A 6364-nucleotide genomic window follows, 5' to 3' on the forward strand; every position below is an offset into this window, starting at 1 on the left:
AGAGATCAGGAGGAGCAAGTGGGGGAGGCCTACGCGCTCTTCACGAGAGCGGGGCCCTCCAGCTTGCTCTACGTTAGGATCGCGATCGGAGGACACTTTTTGTTGGCGTTGGTGGACTCCGAGTCGGGGCGAATGATATTAGGAACCAAGGGAAGACGAATCGTAGAGCGTCTGGGGCTGCCTATCGAGAGGGGACCGGGGGCCCACATTAAAACCGCCGGGGGAGAGCTAGCGCGTTTAGACAAAGCAGTCGACGTGTTAATTCGGTTACAGGGCACTGAACATCGTCTTCACGCGTGCCTGTGGTCGCGGTTGCCGGTTTCATGTATTCTCGGGATAGACTTTTTGCGACGATTTGAGTTCGTGGTAGATTTCTCGACAGGGATGTGGCACTTGGCTGCCGAGCCGAGAGCGAGGTACCAATTCGTGAGACATACCGATACGAGCGATTACGCGTGTAGTGGCCTGTCTGAGCTCACGTTGCACCAATCGGAGCAGTTGGAGACTTTTCTAGATAGGTTGCCGACCGAGTCGCTTAACTTGGGAATCACTGGATTAGCAGAACATCACATCGATGTAGGGCAGCACGCGCCGATACGCCAGCGTTGCTATTTGGTCTCTCCAAAAGTGCAGGAAGCCATTAGGGAGGAGGTCGATGAGATGTTAGAGGCCGGGGTGGTCGAACCCTCGAGTAGTGAATGGTCGAACCCCATCGTGATGATCAAAGAGCCTAGCGGAAAGTATCGGTTCTGCTTAGATTTTCGGAAAGTAAATGAGATCTTGAAAAAGGATGCATATCCGCTCCCAAATATGACAGGCATCCTTGATAAGTTGAAGGCCGCGAAATATATTTCGACTCTGAATCTAAGCCAGGCATATTTCCAAATTCCGCTCGCTAAGGATAGTAGGGAGATCACAGCGTTTCGGGTGCCGGGTAAAGGATTGTACCACTTTACTAGGATGCCGTACGGATTGACCGGCGCGCCGGCTACCTTCCAGCGCCTCTTAGATAAATTAATAGGGCCAGAGATGGAACCTCACGCCTTCGCGTATCTGGACGATATCGTCATCGTTACGTCCACTTCTGAGGAACACTTGATCTGGTTAGAGCGTGTGTTAGGAAGGGTTACAGCGGCCGGATTAGTCATCAATCCGGAGAAGTGCGAGTTCTGTCGATCGCAAGTTAGGTATTTGGGCTTTTTAGTTAGTCAGGAAGGACTCCGGGTAGATCCGGAAAAGGCTCAGCCTATTCATGACTACCCCGCCCCAAGGAATCTGAAATAACTTCGGCGATTCCTCGGGATGTCTTCGTGGTACCGTCGCTTTATTCCTCAATTCGCGACCGTGAGTGAGCCTCTAACCCGATTACTTCGTAAGAACAAACGGTGGGAATGGACGACAGAGCAGGGGGAGGCGTTTCGGCAGATCCGCGCTCATCTGGCTGCCGCTCCTACGCTCTCGTGTCCTGATTTTAGCCAGCCGTTTAGCCTGCAGACGGACGCGAGTTCGGTGGGCTTGGGGGCCGTGCTCACTCAGACGATTGAAGGGGTGGAGAATATTATCGCGTTTGCAAGCAGGGCTCTGACTGACCCTGAAAAAAATACTCTGTGACGGAACAGGAGTGTCTGGCTGTCGTATGGGCCATCCGAAAGTTTCGACCATACCTGGAAGGATATCATTTTACGGTCGTGACGGATCATGGTAGTCTCCGTTGGCTTCACAACTTGCATAACCCTACGGGCCGATTAGCTCGCTGGGCTCTCGAGTTATTGGAATACGACTATGAGGTCGTTCATAGGAAGGAGGCGTTTCATCATGTCCCCGACGCTCTCTCCCGCATGTATGAGACCGAGGGGAGGGAGGTAGTGGCAGTGGCCATGGAGCAAGATCCTCTGCCTGACATTGCGGATCGTTGATATCGTAGGCGCTTCGCGGACGTGTTCTGAAGGCCGAAGCATTTCCCTGACTGGAGAATCGTAGATGATCGACTATATTTTCGGCAACCGAGGTCGGTGGTAGAGGGGGTCGTTAGCGATCTAAATCGGTTGAAGTTGGTGCTGCCGAAAGAGCTGCGGGGAGAGGCCCTCCGCGAATCGCACGACGAGCCAAAGGCGGGTCACTTAGGAGTAGAGAAGACCTATCATAGAATCGCGGTAGCCTACTACTGGCCGGGAATGTATAGAGACGTCGCCGCGCACGTCCGGCGTTGTGACTCGTACCAGCGTACAAAAGTAGAGCAGGTGGCTGCCGCCGGTCTAATGGGGCCGCGTGTGATCGAGCAACCGTGGACAACCATAGCTGCCGACATAGGACCGCTGCCGCGTAGTAGGGCGGGATTCGTATACCTCTTAGTCATCCAGGATCTATTTACCAAGTGGATAGAATGTCGCCCGCTGCGCGTAGCGACGGGGCCGAAGATACGAGAGGCGCTCGAGGATCTCGTGATATCCCGATGGGGCACGCCGCGGTACTTGCTCACGGATAATGGGACGGAGTTCGTGAATCGAACCATAAAAGAATTCGCGGGGGAGTGCGGGATCGAACTGCTTAACACGCCGCCTTACCATCCGCAGGCGAACCCGGTAGAGCGAATAAACCGCGTAATCAAAACGATGATTGTCGCGTATCTCAAAGGAGATCATCGAGAGTGGGACCGTCACGTGAACGACCTCAGATTCGCCTATAATTCGGCTCATCACACGTCTCTTGAATTCTCGGTGCATCGCCCGCCTTCTTGAATTTTGGTCGTGAGTTGGAGGCTCCGCAAACGTTGAGATGGCGGAGTGAAGCGACCTCAGAGGTTGCCGCGCGCGAACCGGGAGAGTGAACGGCACGGATGCGCCGTCTCGACGCGGTGCATGCATGGGTTCGCGAACATTTAGATACCGCCTATCAGGAGCAGGCGTCTCGATATAACTTGCGTCACCGACCGCGAAGATTCGGCGTGGGAGACTTGGTAATGCGAAGACAGCATGTGTTGTCTTCCGCCGCGCAAGGGATCGCCGCAAAGCTCTCGCCAAAGTTCGCGGGACCCTTCCGCATTGGGAAAGTGCTCTCCGCGATCCTGTACGAGCTCCTGTCCGAGAGGGGGGCTCCGGAAGGGCGAGTGCACGTTAGTCAATTGAAACCCTATCAACCTTCCGCTTCCCCCTAACTCACAGGCTACCGAAAATGGACCCGGAGGACCCGTGGAAGCGCGTCATTAGACGCTATTACAACGACTTCTGCGCCATCGGGGAGCGGGAATTGAATTTCTGGGACGACGTGGCGGAGGCCCTGCGAAGCACGCCGATGAGGGTCGAGCGTCCACGCCAGGCGGTGGTGAGGGACTTCCCCGCGACCACCAGCGCGTCAACGCAGACGGTCCCAGGCTGCCGACCGGCCCCTACGCGGACCACGGCGGCCCAGACCGAAATCAAAGGCCTGGCGAAGGGAGGGGCGCCCAAGTACATCCGGAGCACCCAGACCGACCCCGCCGAGCTGAGTCGATCCCGCTCGCGGAGCCGACCACGGACAGGAGCCCCAGAACGACCACGCCGTCCCAGTCGATCCCCGGGAGCGGCGTCGGAGGGCACCAGCCAGAGCGGGCCGACCAGAAATGCGGACCGGTGTTGGAATTGCCGGTCCCGGGGACACCGCTACTCGACGTGCCCCCTTCCGAAGGACCGCCCGTTCTGTTACGGGTGTGGCCGAACGGGAAGGACGATGCGGGAATGCCCGACCTGCCGGGAGGACTGGAAGGATCTGGGGCCTTATCATCCAGGCCTTGGCCATATGGGGAAAAGAGGAGGCTTCCGCGACGAACACCCCTAACGGCGGAACCCCGGAACCCTTTCCAGACGGAGTCTTCTTCCCTCCCCCCCTGGATGCGTCGATGAACGGTTGCCGAGGACTCGCGGCCGAATTGTTTTTTTTTCGTTAGTGCCTTGTTTTTTTGTTTCGTTCTTCGTTATTTTTTTTGTTAGGATACCGAGGCTATCGCCTAGGTGTCCCGGGCTAGATTAGTACCAATGTACGTTAGGTTGCCGTCGAGTACCGACGAGCAGGCGCGGGGGAGAAAAATAAAAGTATACGAGTCACATCACACTGTTACAGTAGTTTCCCTTGCGCTCACCCAACCCCGCGAACCCCGCAGGCAGCGTGCGAGGGCGCGAAGATCGGCTGAGCGACGGGTTGAGGGCGGCGAGCCGCCCCGAGCTCCTCGGTCCTCCCCAGGGAGGGGGGGATGTGACGTGGCGATTTCGCCGTCACCGATTTTGGCCGGGAGACGAGGAGAGCTGTGCTCGCGCCCCCTTCTTCCGCGGGAAGGGCGGCGGCGAAGAACTTAGTCTCGCCCGCTTTTGCGTGCGAGATCGTGTTGTTGTAATTTTTTTTTTGTTGTTTTATTTGTGTGCTCGGGCTGCGACGAAAATGACGGAGTGCATCTATCGGAGCGAGGCGACGGCGGACCTGAAGCGGACGACAAGCCAAACGGGGCAGGATTCACCCCTTGCTATCATAAGCGACGGGGGCCCCGACTAACTTGCCGCGGGGCGCCAGGAAGGGCTGGACCTTAAGGGCCAGATCCCGGGCGACGCCCTGGGATACCAAGAGCTTCCGGCAGCCACCTGAGCGCCCACGCCAGTTAGAGATGCCGTCAGGCACAGGATCCCGTCGACAAGGAGTCAGAGAATTCGGCGGTGTCGCGCGGGCTCTGTAAGGCGCCCGCGCTAGAGCCGTGCGTTCCCGCAGGACCAATAGGACCTAGCGGCGATCGGCGGCTGAGACCGCGAGCCTAAGGAGCCTCGCGCTCGCGGAAAAATTCGTCACTGTGCGGATAGCGAGCGACGCGAGTGCTGCGAACGATCCTGCGAGCGAGCGAACGATCCTACAAGCGAGCGAACGAGTCTGCGAACGAGCGAGCTAGCGGACGGAGAACGAGGAACGGGCCCAGCGAGGGATATTTGGTGAGCTGTCTTCCACCTGTCGTTCAGCCCGAGCGCCGAAAGACCGGGATGGTTGTCGTCGCTTCCCGACGGCAGCCGGAAGGGTTCTTCTCCATCCTTGACGACCCGTCCAACCTCGCGATCGCGGGCTCAGATTCGGGGCCCGCGAGAGAATAGCCGTCTTACCGCGCTGTCTGCTGCCGCTTCACCGCGTTCGCGACCGCACAGTACGGCAAGCGATTGCGTGAGAATTATGACGACTCGCGATCTTTCGTAGGAAGTGCGGGTCTCCGAGAGTGGCGAGAAATACGTGGTTCGCGACGTGACAATTAGGGCCGGGATGCACCCGGCTGGCGCCCAATTCAGTAATTAGCGTGTAACGATAGAATTTCGCGAGCCTCGTGCCGTCCGAACTCCGCGAGGCAGAAGGATCCTCGACTACGGATCCAGCTGCCGAATGACTTCGCGACTACGCGACTCGGAGCCCGCACCGCGTTTCTTGTAGAATCTTTTTTTGTTGTTTTTTTTTGTTAAATACAGCGTAATGTTAAACCGTATATGTGTTCTTTCGTGATTCCTCCGTCATTCCTCTGTCGCCTGTTCCTCTCGTGTCGCGCGAAGGAAGGTCGCGCGTCGACACACGAACCCCGCCGCTCCATCGAGTCAGATATTTTTTTTTTTGAGAGCTACCGGCAAGCTCGGCCGTCGCCGCAACGGCGGAGACGAAGTTTTGGCCGTATTCTCGCGTACAACTAACGAAAAACGGTCACAGTATATATATATATATATATATTTATTTATTTATCTTTACTATCTTTATTGTCTGTACTACATATTTTATGTCTATACTTACTTTTAATTATTAAATAAGGTATAGATACACATATGTAAATCACGAAGAGCGCACCCTTACTCAACAAACTTCTCTCCCTGCTTCTCCTCCTCCTCCTCCTCGGCCCCTTCGTTCCATTCGTTTCCCTACCCTTTTCTTCGTTTCTCTGCCATTCTCCTGCGCTCTCTCGCTGTGTCTCATTCTCTTTCTATCCTTTTTTTTTCTCATCTTCTTCTCCACCTACTTCATCTTCTCGTACAAGAAGGACCCCACGATAGTCGCTAGTTGTACATCGTGATTTCGGAACACGTCAAAGATTTTATTCCTTAACTTCGCGAAATGTTCTTTAATTATCATGAAATGATAATTATATATCCATTAGTAATAGATCCAATAACAAACTTATTATGATTTATTTTAACGCTATAAAAATGACATTATCTCATTATCAAGTAGTGTAACATCCGACATTTTCTCCACTTCTAAATAAAATATGTCATCTGTAAAAGAAATGTATAATGTTAATAGAAGTAGTGTATTTTTAAAACTAATAAAAATAGTGGAAATAACTTCACTTAATAAAAATAAAAAATTAAAAAATTTAGTG

This window comes from Odontomachus brunneus, unplaced genomic scaffold (assembly GCF_010583005.1).
Source record: "Odontomachus brunneus isolate Ranch 3 - 2012 unplaced genomic scaffold, Obru_v1 Obru_scaffold_191, whole genome shotgun sequence".
Classification (NCBI taxonomy): domain Eukaryota; kingdom Metazoa; phylum Arthropoda; class Insecta; order Hymenoptera; family Formicidae; genus Odontomachus; species Odontomachus brunneus.